We start from the raw sequence: 18,368 nt of genomic DNA, 5'->3' as shown, positions 1-18,368 counted from the left end.
TTTTTTTTGGTTTGCACGTACGGCCACGCACGAAGGAACGGCCTGTGTAGTTGTTTCTGGCGCGTGGTTTGAAAGTTTTTTTTTTTTGCACATACAGCCACGCACGTATGGCCACGCACGTATGGGCACGTACTAGTGTACATAATGCAGTGTCTGGTCTTCATGTTGTTGAACCAACGGATTTGTGGTTTAGGGTGGAATCATAAGCATAAAGGAACAGTTAAAGTGGCATTCAAGGAGGCAGAGAGATCCTTAATGATATTAGTTCAGTAAATTATCTTGGGGAACTTCGTCCTCAGTAATGGAATAGGAGGAGAAAATGCGATTGGTGACAACATGCTATGTGCTTGAATGAAGAAAATCTGCCAGTCAAGTGAGGAAAGGGCAGTGGATTCTATTGATGGAGAGCTTTGTGAGAAGTGTTGTGTTCCAACCCATGTCGAATTTCTGAGATGTATCTTGGGAGATGGGTCTAACCTTGAGTTTGAGGTTCAGGACCTACGTCCATTGTTACGAATAGAGAAATGTCATTTCTGGCATTGAGGGACCAGGTCGAAAGCCAAACTTATTGTTACAGTATCAAGAAGTTTTATAAAGTGCCATCAAGACATTGACCTTTAATCCTAAAGCATACTGCTTGAAACTTCTTTCGAGGGCCTTATCCACGGTGAGTAGGGAATGTTTTGTTGCTAGTCAACGGAATGCTTTGCAAGGTGGAGTTTGTCAATTTGATATCTGGTTTTGAAGGTGAGCTTCTCAGGATGATTGCGAAACACAACACCAAGAGCTTTCAGTCTTCCACAAAAGTATGATTACTTCTTGCGATTTGATGATACACCAGGTGGTCTTGCGCTCAAATGACGACATGTTAAGAAGAAAAGATGGTAGAAGTTCAAGCACGCTCGGGAATGGTTTGAAATATTGTTCAATGATGCCATTATATGATCAAACATACTGTACATCGAGGCCAGCCGGAGTGTTTTTCTTTTGAGTTTCTTAGGTTAATAAGGCAGCTTGTAAATATTATATATTGCTTGGAGGACAAGGACATTAGGAGACTTAGTTGCACCTTTACATGAATTACAATGGCATTAGGAAACTGAGAAAAAAAAATCAACAGTATGAGATTAAACAGAGGGTTCCAGCATCAATGAACGATGTGCTCAAATGGGAAGGGCAAACAGACCAACCCATTGTGATTTGTCGAAAAGGTCACGGGATTCAGTATTAAATTATTTTGGAATGACATGGTACCTCTAGATTCTAATCAATATATGGGAACGTGATTCTACAACACAGTTAGAGAGTTGAAGCACTAGCTCAGCCTTGCCCGAGGTTGCGTCCACTTTGAAGTCAGTGTGGAAGATAGAAAGGAACTTTTTTCATGAAAACCCTGGTTTAATCTTAGCAAACGCCAGGTATACTGTACCTTGTTTGATCGCATAGCCTGTCTGTAAAAATCTTCATCAGATGTTAAATACCGATTGAAGAATTGTACAATAATATGTTAATGTCTGTGAATAAAGCTTGAATGGATTGATTGTGATGTGGTAATCGTTGATAAATATGGAATTATAATTAGGAATAAAAAAAAAACAAAAATAGATTTGCATTAAAAAGCATGAGCAGAAAATACATAGCCAATTAAAATGGATAGACCTCACTCCTATTGTGCATGACAGGATTGTTACGAGCTCGGGTAGTTCGATGGATTGATGTTGTATGGAGGATTCAGACAAAGATTTTACTTTGTATAATTTGCTTCATTTCTTTGCTGTGTAATCACTAATCACCAACTTTTGTATTAGGGGTACTGTCTAGTCTGTATTGTATTTTCTTTGTACCTTATCATTCAATTACAGTAAACTACGAGTCATATCAAAGACGCAACAAATTAGATTCATTTATTTAACAGCTGTGTCAACTGCTGAAAGCAGCAGACATTGTTTTCTTGCCACAGCTTAAGCAGACTGTCTGTTTTTATTTGCCATTTTAGAACTATGCTTGTATGACCACATCATAACTTGTAAGACGACATAACGAGAAGTAGTTACCATCACCCACTGGTTATTAGTTGTGGATGAATGTTCTATTTGAAATCTAAACAAGTACGATACACTGGCAGCGGTTCACCTGTCGCTTCTCCAAAAGTGTAGGCTTGCTTTTCAACAAGGCTACCTGCCTTGTGGTCTCTGATGAGAGAGATACCCAAACAGGTATGAAGGAAAGATAGATGACGTCATGTTTTGGGGAAGCCCCATCCCTGTGGCCACATGGACTCAAGACAAACTCATCAGTGATGGAGAAGACAAGAGAAGCCAGCAGCAGCAGCAGCAGCAGAGATATTGTGATTACCCAAACGATAGGTGGGGGCAGGGGCTGCATCTGGGGCAGGCTGGGTCTAAGTGAGGTGCAGCAAGACAATTGTTGAATGTTGTTGAATATGAGTACAGGTTCAACTCCAAAAAGCCCAAACCTAATCCGCTCAATACCAAAGTAATCCTGTAACACATGGGTGGCCTTTCCATTTTGGGTGGCAACCCAAAACAGCACACCTTATAGGATCTTATATTGCCATCAGGATTAGGCTGTGGCTATGATCATGAAATAAACTGCAACCCCCTCCCTCTCCATCCACCATATGGGTAAAGTTGGGGTGCACCATTGTGCTGCCATAGGCTACATTGTCCATTGTGTTGCCAAAGGCCTCATTTGCCATTGTGCAGTCGTAGGCCCCATTGTGATTGTACAAGTTATTGTGGGACATGTACTTTCATGTGTTTTATTTTGTATATTCAAATGCTTTAAATTGTAGGATTTTTAATTAATTGCTGTGATCGTCCAGTCTTGCCATTTGGCTGGTCTGAGTTCAGCGAGTCATCTCAATACCACCAACCGTAGCAGTGAACCGATTTGAAGGCCCTCAGCCAAAATACATGTCCAACAATCACGATACCTAATTATGAACCACACACCTCGTCCTAATTTACCTCGGCCTCTCCTCTCTCATCATTGGCCCGAAGGTCCATTTGATGGGTGGTGGACCGCCTGTCTTTTATCACCATGGGGCGCCATTCCTTGGGCCTGCTGGAGCACAGCGTTCCTGCCAAAACTATGTGCTGATGGCCTACCCAGAAGCTAAAAAGTGACATTTTAAGACATATTCCAATGAGAATAACATAAAACAAAAGGCTCACAGGGTTGGCAGTTTTTAGACATGCATTAAGGAGGATGGACATCATCTGTCTTGAAATATAAGCGATGCATATCTGATATCACAATGAATTACCTCATGCTTACTCTATTACATTTACAATGGAGATAACTGAGCTATACTGAACAACGTTACCCCGAAGAGTCATTCCCACAACAGTATGTTTTTATATCACCCGACCTGCACAAATAAATTTTATGAAATAAAAATGAAATGTCAGTTTCGAAAGTATAAATTTATTGTTAATGCAGTTTTGACGACTGCCCTCCATCATCACTTTTTTCCACAGGCACTTTATCTCATTTGCAAATAAAAAAATGAAAGCAATTTAACATATTTAGTAATGGTTACATCACTACAGTGCGCACAATGAGTCCCATGACCCCGTTGCAGGGTTTCCGACTGCTGATTGGACTTGGTAATGGTAGCCATGATGATGGCTGTCTTATTGATGGTTGCCGTGATGAAAGCATATGCGCCTGCGATGCGTGCTGCCTTTCCTTTTTCAAATACTGTTTATAGCACTGAAAAACCAGGAGAAAAGGAGTCGCGGAAAGGTATGAAACAGGATGATCCCATATAAACATGGGACACCTGGTGAGCCTGTCCACACCCCCCACTTCAACACTGTTAATGAGTTTAAATTGAGGCTTCAAATGGTCAGCTTGGTACAGCTATAAAGGAAAATTAACATTTCAACAGATGCTTCCTGTATTAACTTGCTTGTGTGTTCATCTCTGTGTATAATTGGATGAATTCGTTCTTGTGCAGCCTGTGGCTGCTGATTTGCATCATTTCTGGGAGCACTGCTGTGCCACCGATGCAGTGCTCCCTATTGGTTAGGGTAGCTAGAATTTGGAGTTGGTCAATAACCCACCTACTATATGTCAAAAGACACTCTTTAACATCCACTAATACTACCAGATGGGTCCTTAGCCTAACCTCCATCCGAGGGTTGGTGCAATCATCGTTGCAACACCCTGTCTGCAAAACACTAATCCTACGTCGACATTCAGGTCGAGAATTCAACTTAGATTTGCCAGCTCAAAGTCAAGTGTGCTACCTCTGCATCATCCTGTCAGATGTTAGTTGGCAGACGTTAAAGGTCTTTCAAATAAGAGTAGGCAAATTAGCACGAGCACATGACCACATCGAAAACCATACCCTAACCTATAGAGGACACTGTGAACTATTTTGGCATGCCCCGCAGAATTGATGTTACCAGCCAAACTTGGAATACAGGACTTTCAAAAAGACAAAATCCACCCAGAATCCTCGGCGGGCATGCGCAGAAACTCCAAGAAACAGCGGTGTTCGTGACACCTTAAAGTATATCATGTGTGCAATTATAGGGATTGTCACCTAAAATGGCTCACAAAGCTTCTAAAAGAAGCCAAAAATACGTTGAGAAGTACCTGAGAGAAAGGGGTGTACCTTTGCACAATGAAGGAGTTGGAGAACTATCCCAGCTCACCACAAAGGCAGCTATCCGTACGGCAAACTCCCTATGATGTGGTCCGGTGCAAGGACCGAGTGGATGGGCGTGTGCTACAAAACCCCCTGACGGATCGCTACCAGTAAATGGACTTTGAACCCTGCAGGAATGCATTCAGCGAACATTGCAGGCTTGGTGATTTACTTAATAGATGTCTACAATTGGAAAGACGATGCTGTTTGTCATTACTAAGTAATGGTAAACAACTCTTCGACAAAGGACATTTTCGTGACGTGAAAATACACAAAGCTTGTGTGTCTGGATCGTGTGCTTCTGAACACCAATAACAAGGACATATCTGGGGCTTGTGAATGGACAGGATAAGTTAAAAGTCAACTTTTACAATTATGCTATTTTACTATTCATCATGTTCGTTAGTGTTTGTGTGTGTGGGGGGGTGGGGGGGGAGTGGGATCTGTGAGCCCTGTTGTAAATGTATTGTTTGTTTGGTTCTTAAGACACTACAGAAGTTATACTATTATACTAGATTTTTGACTATATTGCTGAAAGGTGTGTGTGTGTGTGTGTGTGTGTGTGTGTGTGTGTGTGTGTGTGTGTGTGTGTGTGTGTGTGTGTGTGTGTGTGTGTGTTGGTTGCTATCGCCATATGCAAGTTTCAGAAGGTGGAACGGAGTCCTCCCAGCTCTCGAATTATCCGCCTCCGTTTCAGTAAGGGATTATCATTTATGGACCAAGTTGCAAACTTTTGTGATGAGGGCTCTTTTGAGGATCGTCGCCGAGCCCCGGACAGCTTCCAACTGCAGTTTGTTTGTAGTAATATTTTCAATGATGGTTTTTAAGATCTCCGTGCAGTTCTGTTTTCATCATTTCAGAGCTCTCAGCTTCTCAGATCTTTTCACCTCATTTTTTAGGTCTTGCTATTTTGATCATTTTCTTGAATTATGCATTGTTTTGGCCAAAATTTCTGGCTACTGACACCTCAATTAGCAATGCCTTCTTTTCTTTTTTTGTACCTCATTCTTATATCTGGTCGCAATGCTTTGTTTTTCTCTGTTCACACTCAATGGGATCGTTATGTCATGCGTGAGCATTACTTCCTTGTTTTCAGTAATTGCTTTTGGTTCATGTTTCCATGAGTTTTCTGGAACTGGGGTATTGAGATATTTGCAGATGTGCCAGTGGATTACTCCACATACACTGTTGTGCCTTTGTGTATACAACTCTTCTGACGTAAGTTTTTTTTTTTTACAACCCGATAGGAGGTGGCTCATGCTTTCTGTTTTCACCTTGCAGAACCGAAATACGTCTGATTGATTCAGTCCTGCCATCTTCTTAAAGCCATTGATATAGTGTCCTTGGTCTTGGGAATTTATTATAATTTGTTCTCCATCCCAGTTGAGCTGACCTCTTCTTAGCCATTCCAATGAGCCTTCTTTGTCGATGCCCATATCTATTGAACTCTTTTTTATATATGTTTTTTATACCTTCCTGCTCTTTTATCGTTCTTCCAGTTGTCGGTGCATATCTGTTGGTATTTCCTTTTACATTTACCCTCACTGAAAGAGAGTGCATTGTTTGTTTGTCTGTTACTTGCAAAATCGAAGATTTTTCAAGTATATTGGTTAGTCGATTTTGTTATTCTGTTTGTTTGTCAATTGCCTACAGGTCACAATTCTAAACCGACCATCATGAAACTTTACCAAGTCGTAGAGGTAGTCTCAACCGAGAAGCCAATTGATTTTCCTCAAATAACTTGAAAATTAAACAGCAATTGCATAGTTTATTACTGAATTGGGAAACCAACTGTTTTTGAGATCAAAAGATCAAAGCTCAACTGAAAGATCGTCATTTTTAATCCGATTGACTTGAAAGTTGAACAGGATTTGCGTAGTCCATCACTGAATTGAGAAAGCAACTATTTTTCATATCAAAAGGTCAAAGGTCAAAACTTCTAAAATCATGAATTTCAATCTGAAAAATAAACTATTTTCATCTGAGTGAACTGAGCTTTGATTAAGATTGTCAATTTTAATCTCAATGAAAATGACAATTTGATGTATCCATGGCAACCTTTGGGAGAGGGGGTAGATTTTGTAAGTATCGTTATCTGCATGACGTCTTTTTCTTGTTTGTTTGTCTGCCCAGAACTTTAGTGGTTTTTCTCCGCAACCGCTTGTCATATTGAGACAAATTTTTCACCATAAGTGACTGCTCATGTAGAATGTTATATTGATAATTATGATGTCATTGGTCACATGGTGTGGCAGCCATGTTGGAAAAACGGAAAAACTTTGGACCACTATCTCTGAAACCACACCAAGGGAAAAATTGAAACTTGGCACATCGCAAGCACTCCTCATGGGGAATAAGTGATTTTTATGACATCATAGTTGCCTTTGTTATGACATCATAATTGCATATTTTGAATGCTACATCTGATCAGTATAAACATTTTTGAGGGTCATCTCGAGATAAAATGATCCAAAGAAAAAGATTTGATGATGTAATCGGTCACGTGATTCAGCAGCAATATTGTTTTTTTAACCTTCAAAAATCTTCTTCTCTGAAATGGCTGAACAGATTGAGGTGAAACTTTACACGTATGACCTCCTATCCATGAGGAACAAAAGCTTCACTCATATGACATCATAGGTCACATGGTTTGGCGGCCACATTGGATTTATCCTGAAAGCTACAAAAATCTTCTTCTCCAGAATGGCTGGATAGATCAAGGGGAAGCTTCACAGAAATGTTCCCCAAGCCTTGGGGGTACCAGGGTATTCATGAATAATTGATGTCACATGGTCTGGCAACCATATGGGATTGAGCAAAAATATTTTTAAAATTATCTCTTGAACTGCTTTATTAATAGGTGTGAAACTTCTTATATATTATTTCCGAGTTTGTGGTTTCGTGTCGCGCTATCTTCGACTTTGTTCTACGCTCGAGTAACGTGATATTCGGCTTACATTATCTCAAAAACCATATGAGGTGCATGGTACAAAAAAAGTAAATAAAATGGTTCTGAAACAGTGAAATTGTGCCAAAAACGGTTACTGCATTTGGCTTTGTGTCCTACAGGAATTCGCACAGTGGTTACTTCGCTTAGGCAATGGGCAATTGCGCTACAACCATCCCGATATTCCCCACTACATTCAGATTCCACCTGATTGTGAAGTCGTCAAGGAACATTTGGAAACTGAAGTGTTCATCAACCTACAAAACCCTCGACTCCTGTCAAACACTGTCATCCTGACACCCACAAATCAGTATGCCCTTAGAATGAATGATGACATCACACACAAATTACCAGGCACTATCAAAGTATACTTAAGTGCAGACCAAGTCATTTGCGAAGATCCACGAGAGGCTGAGCAATATCCTTTAGAATTTCTTAACTCAATTACCCCAACTGGCATGCCTCCGCACAGACTACTCTTGAAGCCTGGTGTCATTATCATGCTCTTACGTAACCTAGACATAAAAAGAGGGTTATGTAATGGTACACGACTGATTGTTAGGAATCTCCGCACCCATGTTCTAGATGCCGAGATCCTAACTGGGGCAAACAAAGGTGACCATGTGATGATACCACGAATCAAACTGGCCCCATCAGATGTGAACTTGCCATTCATTCTTTAAAGAACACAGTTTCCAGTAAGTCAGCTACTGCATGACTATAAACAAAGCGCAAGGCCAAACCTTTGATTTGTGTTCGGTGTTCAGCCACGGTCAGCTATATGTTGCCTTCTCACGATCACGTCGGTTCTCGGACATTACGGTGCAAATTATACCAACTACAAAACAAGGGTTCCACAATGACAATGCTATAACCCAAAACATTGTGTATCAAGAAGTACTTTGAACATTGTATTCCACTTACTGCATTAAAGTAAAATTACTACTGATACTCTACATCAGTTCCTTTCTCAAACACACCCACCCCAACATGTTGCGCAGAGCGCGGGTTATGCTCGTCACAATTATGATCTAGTAGTGATGGGGAATATATATATATATATATATATATATATATATATATATATATATATATATATATATATATATATATATATATATATAAAATTTCAACCTGATCAGACGCATGGTCTGGCAGCCAGAATTATTAGATTTTCTTGATCTTTTTCTTTTTTGTGTTCTTTTTGGAATTTTTTTTTTTGGGAGGGGGTTGGGGGGGAGAGGCTAGAGGAGTAGCAGCTGAAATGCAAATCCTATCCAGGTTCCTCCTGATGACTTCATCTTTGCTTTTTCCTTTTGATTACTCCAATGCAGGACTACCTACAGTATTTGGTCTTCCATTTGATTTGAATTGAATTTCTTTTAATTCCATTCTCAATTCAATTTCATAATAAATGTCATGGGTCAGGGTCAAGTATCCGATCAAAGCGGGGTTGTATAAAAGTGGGATGTCTTGGTACCCGGTCATCACTGCCAGCATTTATAAAGTGGCAGTTCGAGTTATGTCTCTTATTAATTACGTATCATGCCAGTACACAAACACCACACTAAATACACCACACAAAAATTCAAAAATACCACACAAAACAAGTCCTGGCAAAGGTTGGCAATCTCTGATTGCTCTTTTTCTTGTTTTATTTTATCTTTTTTGCTATCATTGGGGCTGTATTTGTTACTGTTTCGGTTTCATGTGTGGCATCTTCCATTCACACCTGTCTTTGGACATTTTTGCAAGGTGTGTTAGGGACATCTTTTCTAGCCTGTTGTCTTCGTGTTTGCATACAAATTGGATAGGGTAGTGTGTTGCACTTTTCAGGTACTCAGCCAATTCTACTTTTGTCACTCTGTGTACTTGTTTGAGTTCCATCAGGCCACTACCTCCTTCTCATCTCGGCAGTGACATTATTGAGATGCAATGATGTTTGTAAAATATTTTGTGGCTAGTGAGAAGTTTCCTTGTTTTAGTATCGACTTTATTGATTTCTGCTTGTAGCCAGTTTATTATTTTGCAGCTGTACTGGAATACTGGTTTTGCGAGTTGGTTTATGACTTTGATTTTCTTCCTTGGACAAAGATACATTTCCAGGATCAGCCTCGTTCTACGCAGGTATTCTTTGGTAATTGTTTTGCGCATTTCTTTGTGACATATTTGGTGGCTCTTTTCTACTCCGAGGTATTTGTATGATGCTTTGTTGTCTAGCTCCTATATTGTTAGCCCATACCCCACTGAGCAGGAGATGGGGTTTTGCAATCACTTCTGTGTGTCTATGTGTGTGTGTCTTTCCGAGCCGTAACATTTTTACCATTTGAGCTTTTGTCATCAAATTTTCAAAAAAAAAAACTTTTATGAGATTGTGGAGAAAACAAAATTAAATAAAATGTACAATTTTTTTTAACTGTTGTTTTTGTCAAGTTTAGTTCGAGTACAAAGCAGATGCAGACAGGCTTTACATTTTTTCAGATGCTTTCCCGTTGTAGTCACGTCAATTTTTATGTCAACCATTTTTCTTGGTCTACCTTGTACGAATGTGCATTTGGCACACTTATCTAGACCAAATTCCATTTGAATGTCGTCAGAGTACAGTTTCACCAATTTGAGTTGTTCTGGAATTTTTTTTGGCGTTTGGTGCAAAGCGTTTTAAATCATCCATGGACAGTCAATGTGTCACTTTTCTTGTCTCATTGAACGTTAATGTGTATCCATGTCCTTGCTCGTTAATGAGGTTGCTCAGTGGGTGAAGGACGAGGAAAACCAGGAAGAGTGAAAGGTTGTCACCCTGGAAGATACCGCGACGTTTCTTCACCTCTGGTATTTAGATTCTTCCTTCCGAGTGCTGTATAATATCAATGTGGTATTCCAAAGCTCCATTGCTTTCTCAATCAGTTTGATTATTTGGGGGTTTATCTTGTACAATTGCATGCATTTTATCATCCATGAGTGTGGGACACTATCAAAACCATTTCTTGTAAGTCTACCCATGCTGTCGATAATTTGGTTGTTCTCGTACTTCAGTTTTCGAGTATAGTCTTGTTTAGTATGGTGGTCTATTGTTCCGTATCATCCTCTCTTGCATCACTTCTTTTATGCCTGTAGGCCTCCTTCTTGTGTTATGTGGTGGTGATACATCATTTCTGTGATGATTACCATCAGAAGTTTTATCTTGTTGGTAGACATGTTATTGTTCTATACCTTCGAGGTAGTTGGATTTCCTCAGATTTTGGGATGAGGAAGGTGCTACCTTCTTTGGGCCACTCATCCAATATCTCTTCCCCTTGGCTCAGTTTGTTGAATACCCAAGTGTCGTGATTGTGGAGAGCATCTCGTTGCTTTAGCCAGAAGTTTGGAATTCCATCTGGGCCTGGGCTTTTTATGTTTGGCATTTTTGCTTCTTTTTTTAAAATACATGCTCGAGGCTCATGGAAGAGCTATGACACAGAACAAAACAGGACACAGCTGAGGAGTAATGATGAGGGGTAAGAGATAATGCAAGGGGGGAGGGGAGGACAATATGGATATACGTATTAGCAAAATTTTGGGAGTGGTGGGGAGTAGTTTAACGGGTGTAGAAAAGATCATGATTTTGGATGGGGGATGACTTGAGATGGTGCTGAACAACTGTCGTGAAGACCTGGAGGGAAGAATGAGATTGAATAGAGTATAGAAGGTGGATCAATCCAATCTGCTTCTTTTTTGTGTTCTTGTGGGTCCTCATATATTCATTTCCAGAAATTTTCAAGTTTATCTTTCTCGGGGGGATTTGATACATTTTGCTTTTGTTTCTCTAGTTCGCGGGGAAAAAAAATTTGTGGTTATTTTCAAACATGCGGTTTTGCTTTCTCCCTTTGGTAACTTTGTCGTCGTTTTTTTTATTATTATCTTTCCATCATTTCTATTTCGAGTTTGTTTTCAGAAACCATTAGCTCTCAGTCTGTATTTTCAATTTTGTATTTGTTTTTTTTATTTTTTGGGATTCTCATTAGCTTTGGGCTTTGTTTTCCCTTGTAAATTGTTGTACATGTCCCGTTTCCTTTTTCAGTTGCTCCCTTTATGGCTCTAGTCTCAGTTTCCATGGTGGTATCTGGTCTCTGTCCATGTGGGCTGGTTTCCTGTTACTTTTTCTTGCATGAACAGTGCCCTGCAAAGCTAAGTGTTGAGTTCCTGTAAGGGGAATGGTTTTGGTACCAATCTCAAGCGCTTTGTTGGGTTTCCTCAATCGTATTTTTGTCCGTTTGTTGTTTTATATTCTGTATAGTTGTGATCTTTCCCTGAGTGGTGTCAATCTCATCTCCACTATTTTGTTTGCCAGCTCTTCTTCCAGTCGTCTCTGTTCCTCATCATCCTACTCCTCTCCTCTGTTCCCCTGCATCCTTCTGTCCATCATCATTTTCATCTCCTCTGTCTGTGTCAGTGTTTTCATTCGGTCCATGACTGCAAGTCGGGTCTCTTCCCCTTCCCCAGCAGGGTGTTTCATTATCCTCCCCCTCTGTCTCATCTTGCCTTCGCTGCTGCGTCCCCAGTGACCCCCACATTCCACACCCTGGCTTCGCCGCATAGCCCCTTCTCACGCCATTGCGGCCACTTTTCCACCATCCCTCTGTGGAAGTAAAAGAATTAATCCCATCTTGTGAAATGTGAATAATACGCTTACATACTCATTTCTCTTTATATTACGAACATTTCTCTTTGTCTCCACAAATTACATACCCATTTCTATTTATATGCTTTCAAATAACGTGGAGGTATGAAATCTGTTGTTAAGCATTGGCTAAAGTCTCTTTGTCACCATATAAGGAATGGTTTTCCAGAAAGCATCATGGGTAAAAGCACTGACACAGTTGAGATAAAGACCAACAATTTATGGACATATAAGGTGATAGATAGAAAGCTCTGTGGATCACGTGACTATTGCAAAGCATTGGTGTTTCTGTATTAATCATGCTGAAACAAATTTTTTCATATTGGAATAAGCACTCTTTGTCCACAAATTGCAAAGCACTAAGGAATGATTTGCCAGAAAGCATCATGGGTAAAGGCACTGACAGAGTTGAGAGAAAGATTTTAAATGCTTGCAGCATAAAACATGCTTATCAGGTCCTTGACAATAAGAAAGACAGACCTCATTAAGTTTGCGAATTGGATTGTGCTCGGCTTGAGTTTCTTTGTTTAACTTGTAAACAACAAACCACAAATGGGCAGAGTAGAATCTCTGCTCAAATATACTGTGATCTTGTTAGTTCCTTATAACTGTAACATATCTTTTTTTTAAACTTAGGATCATTGATTAATATATTGTTTGCCTTTCTGAATGTTGAGAAAGTGCTCTCCTGAATCCACTGGTAAATGCTCAATACCACCACCGTACCTCTCAAAGCGAACATTTCAAAACCAGATGACAATAATAATAACAAACGTATAATGCCCGTACTGGCCCAAGCACATCTGGGCCTGGTGAAAGATCTGATTATTAGTCTATGCTTAGTTAAATGAAGTGTGCACCCTTCTCTTATGTTTGCTGCTCTGATACTTTAAAATATACTTGATAATGGATCATCGCATACTGATGATTGTTTTTTAATGAATAGATATAGTGTGCTAGTTAACTGTGTAACAATAAAATCTTTCCTTTATTTCACTCGGTTGGCAAGTGAAGTTAAATACAGCTCCCTTTATTCAGGTGCCAGTGAGACACAGGAATGCTCAATTCTAATTAATTAATGCTGAATAATAAATTTGCTGTGTAGTAAACCTCCAGGAATCACATGAACATGGCAATGTTTTGTTGAAATGAAGTATACATTATGCAATAATCATGAAGGGGGAGGGCCGTGAAGCAATGGAAATATCTGATAAAGCTTGAAAGTGCTCGAGGACATGCCAGAGGAACTTGCATTTGAAACAAAGTCATGAGCACATCCTTGACAACGTTCTGTTAGTCTATCAGAATGTGACCATCTGGGATCGGTTAACTCGCTTGCATGCGAGCAGATCACCTACCCACTCTTCCCTATATAAGAAACTCTGTTTGGAACAAAGCTGGAGAGCAATTATGTTGCATTGATTGTCTTTCTCCATGATCATGTATTAAATAAATGCTTCAACCTGTATTGTGACTGGAGTTACTTGAGTAATATTTCAAGTTTTCCACCACACCTCTGTACACCCCCTCAGCTCCCATCCTCTTGTCTTCGGACCTTCACCGTTATGTTTTATTTAATTTTTATTTTGGAATTTATAAGGGGCTGATGCAAATTTTCTAATTTGTGGGATGGCACCATTTCTGCTCTGGTGGCGAATCTGGTCTTCTTTAGCTGGTCCATGAATCGAGCTCCCTTACCGGCCATCCCCCACTGTTCATGTCTTCAATAGATTTTATAGTGGAGAATGCCCTCCTTCTCCACTGTGCTCCAACACTCGTTTAAGTTCCTCTTGTTGAGCCAGGCAGCACCTCCCACAGCCTCTTGGCTTGGTGCGGATTCCAGTGTTCTTGTGAGATGGTCTTTCTTCTCACTAAAGGTGTGTGTGTTATCCACTATCACCACTCACTTATATTAAGAGGAAATGAGGAACATAACACCTCACATCCACGGATATTTCTTGTATAACCTATATTTTTGTGAGTTCCGATTTAAATCCAGGAACACTACAATTACCGTAAGCTATTTTGAAATTGCCACTTTTTTGTTTGAATGTTGAAAATTATGTTTATAAGACGATTTAACTTAGATTTTGTACTAGCAATCCCAGGTTAAAAGTGCCCTGGCTTGCAGAAGTGTGTCACTGAAAACACACACTCACAAAGCTCAGTGAAAGGCCTCGTTGGCATCATTTTGAAAGGCTCATATTGCATGGGTTAATTGCTCAGCAATCCTTGTGATGGGAACACAGTAAGAAGGTAATATGGATCAACGGAACTATGGCAGCACATAATGCCTTTCAGAATCATTTGAACCTCTGAGACCATGTCAAACATATCAAGAACATTCAAATAAAATAATTCCTATGCTAGATATAAATAAAGTATACAAAGACATGTTTGCATAAACTAATAATTTGTGCAAAGGATCACATAAAAAAATTTGTAAATGTATTTGACAAAAAAAAAAAACATTCCACACAATGGTACGAAAGATAATAAATATTTGGAAGAGGAATGCTGAGAAAATCCAATGTAATTTCAATATTTAAGATAGTGCTGAAGCCCTGAGTAGGCAAACGAATGTGAGCAGCTGGTCATTGAAAAATTTATAAGCGGAGAGTATGTCAGCAAAACTGTTTGAATGTAATATCGAAACTTCCACCAAGCTTTATCGGTTAATAATGTGAGACATTGTTAAGAGTCAGCTTGTGACAGCATGGCAATGATGTAATGATTTATGCTAAGCTGTGAAGCCAGACATCACAGAAAATAGAGTGAAATTATCGAAAAAGAAAGGTGAAGCATTTCATAAAGAGCAGTGAAAGATCACAACTTTGCCTTGGAGTGACAATGAAGGCGAAATAAATTGTCTTCAATAAATAATCATAAAAACGTGATTCCTTTCTTTGGAACATAAACTCTCACAATTAGGTATACAACAAGTGAGTGACTGTCAGAGCAAAGCATACTGGAAGTACTGATTGAGCTGTTTGGTATTCCTATCTAAGCACATTGGTCATAATGCTTGGATGCTCAAATGCCACATACTGTGTCAAAATACCCATTTCCTATGTTCTGATAAGTCATGTAAAGTACACTGATGTCTTCAAACATCTCTCTTATTCTCCCCTCCAGGCTGACATGCTAGCTCACAGATGGAGTACTCACCTTTGACTATTTAACCTGGGTTTGATCTGCAACCCGACTAAAATCTCATTTTGGTACTTCACAGGCAGGAAACACCATCTTATATCAATGAAAACACCATCTATCACACTGGATATTAAGCAAGGGTTCTTTCTGCAAGCAGTTGATGGTGAATGTTAAAGATACCCCTATAATGGCAAAAGTAGGCCATTGTGTGCCAGCACTCAATCCAAATTCCAGCTCTAATTCATCTGGGACACTGCATCAGTGGCCACAACACAGTCTTTAACCAGAAGGGCAGTCGGTAGAGTGCATCCCTCCACAACGCCATGCCTGATCCACGAGAACATATCGGGCCCATTACACTTTTGAAATATCATTCTATATATCGTTTTTGGTCCTATCTCTCAATGGTGAAGAAACTTTTAAAATTAAATAAATCTCATATGCAGATCCGGATTCGGATCAACACCAAAATCGAATCAATTCGTCTTTACCACACACCCAACATGTCCACATAGGTTCGTCCAAATCTGTCCAAAACTTTTGAGATATCATGCTATATATCGGTTTTGCCCTATCGCAAAATGGTGAAGATTCACTTAAAAAATTCTAGTAGTCGGATCCGGATCCTGATCTTCACCAAAATCAAACCCACACAACCAACCTGTCCACAAAATTTCATCCGAATTCGTCCACAACTTTTTGAGGTATGCTGCACACAAAGAGACAGAAATGGGGTGAAAACATAACCTCCTTCACCTTCGTTGGCGGAGGTAACCAGAACGGCACTCCGTAGAGCAGATACCACCGCCAGGCTTAACAGTTTATGTTTTGTATCCCACTGAGAAGCTGGATATGGATCTGGACCTGAACCAAAATCGAATCGGATTGTCACCTACTCAACTCATCCACCTAGTTTGGTCATAACTCGTGTGCAACTTTTTAAAATATCATGCAATATATAGTTTTTGGCCTCATCTCTCAATGGTGAAGAATCATTTGTGGATATTAAAAAAATTCGCGTATCAGGATCTTCACCAAAATCGAATCAATTCATCCTTGTCACACATCCAAACTGTCTACCAAGTTTCATCAAAATCGGTCCATAACTTTTTGAGATATCCTGCTCACAAAAAAAACAAAGAAAGATGTCATGCATAGCATGAAATTTGTGAAATCCAAATAAACAAAAGTTGCCATGGAAACAGCAATTTGGTAAATTTGACCTATCAACTGTTTTACATGATGGAATGGTGTGCATAACATATTTGGTTGATACATTTTCTAATTGCTGCAGAATAGATGTTTAACATGTTTTGGATGACATTGACCTTTGACTAATTTTGACCATACACTACACATTCGTACAAATCAGCGATGTAAGTATCAATGTGATATTTTGAAAAGTTTCTGAAGTTTGGCAATGATAAAATCACAAACATATCCCATTTCATTGTAATGGGGTGAAATTGTTGTCATGGACACCGTTTTTTCTCTGCCACGTGGTACTTGCCTCTCTGCCACGAATAAAGATGAACAGAAACCGAAAAAAAAATCGAGTAAATTATCTAATTAATTATAGTTTGCACCCACTTAGCTTGACACTTATGTGGTTTACCAGTGGGGGGGGGGGGCTTTTCATTATGACTGGTGACCCTCAAGTGTGATTGCAGAAGGCCCTCAGACAAAAGGTCTAACAGGGTCTAAAATGTCTTAGAGGGATCTTTGGAGTCTTATTGGTCTCAAGGGTATAAAAGGGTCTTAGTGGTCTTAAAGTTGTTAACCTTTGGGTCATTTTGACCCTTTGACCCACATTGACCTCAAAAAAAAATGGTGGTTCAAATCAGTGATCTGATATGCAAATCTTGTTCAAATTTCAATGTGGTCTCGGCCCACAGGTCCGTCTGCCCCCTTGTCGTTAAGGGTGGCCCTTTTCTTTTGATTTTGAGTATATGTGTTGTCGGCGCCGTCTGTAAAGTAAAACTGTGTAAGTGTTGCCGTGTGCTCGCGTAGTCGGTAGTAGATCTGCATTGTGTTTCTTTTGTTGCAATTGCTTTTGGTGCATAATTGTGTTTCTTTTACATTTGCTTTTGGTGCATAATTGTTGTAATTGTATATGTGTGCTTTCCGTTTGCCGCAGAATAAATGTGAATTATGTTGAACTGTTTTTCCCGTTTCGCTTGGTCTTTTCTTTAATTGAATCTCCATCTTACTTCACGTAAAGGGTTGGTAGTGAGCTAAATACGCCCGATAATTAATCGGAACCGTCGAGGTTGACGATAACACCGCTCGGTTATCCCGATAGTACGGAACGGGTCGCTTAAAGTGGCCAGTGTCCGAAGTCGACCTGCGGCGAGGTGCGATCGCCCGGTCTACCCTCCGTGTGGGTACTTAGGTAGGTCGAATTTGGCGAACAACCTTATCCCACGCGGGGGGCCGATTGGCACGATCGTGGTGAGGCCGAAAGGCCCACCCGTGACTAGTTCCCGGCGTTAGTCCGAGAGGGTCACGACGGAATTGTCCGTCCGGTGGGCGACGTGCCGCGATTCGAGTTACGTGGCCGCTCGCACGCCGGCGGGCGCGAATTCGCGACAATATATATATATATATATATATATATATATATATATATATATATATATATATATATATATATATATATATATATATATATATATCATTATATACATATGCATGTGTGCAATAGTTCATGTCATGACAGACACTCAGATATATATATATATATATATATATATATATATATATATATATATATATATATATATATATATATATATATATATATATATATATATATATATATATATATGTCATAGTAAACTATGTGATTATTAACACATAGGTTAACTCTTGAATCAATTCTATGCTTAACTAATACTAATGGTGGTGGTGTTGATAGATGTTTCTTTATG

At 39.6% G+C, this 18,368-nt stretch overlaps 1 protein-coding gene across 8 annotated transcripts in view; it reads left to right on the top strand.

Annotated features, from left to right (window-relative positions):
• Nucleotides 1–18,368, top strand: part of LOC147022980 (uncharacterized) — a 268,630-nt gene that overhangs the window by 85,802 nt on the left and 164,460 nt on the right. Inside the window, exon 3 of one of the 8 annotated variants that reach the window (XR_015059983.1) lies at nucleotides 15,421–17,602. The exons of the other annotated variants lie outside the window; for them this stretch is intronic. The gene's annotated coding sequence lies outside the window, so the exon portion shown is untranslated. Of the gene's footprint in view, nucleotides 1–15,420; nucleotides 17,603–18,368 lie in introns of those variants that run through there. 8 annotated transcript variants of the gene reach the window in all.

Source organism: Eptatretus burgeri, chromosome 7 (genome assembly GCF_056783735.1).
Source record: "Eptatretus burgeri isolate ZD-2024b chromosome 7, Ebu_testis_v1, whole genome shotgun sequence".
Classification (NCBI taxonomy): domain Eukaryota; kingdom Metazoa; phylum Chordata; class Myxini; order Myxiniformes; family Myxinidae; genus Eptatretus; species Eptatretus burgeri.
The sequence above is the reverse complement of the archived record's forward strand: the minus strand, read 5'-3'. Positions and strand labels throughout refer to the sequence as shown.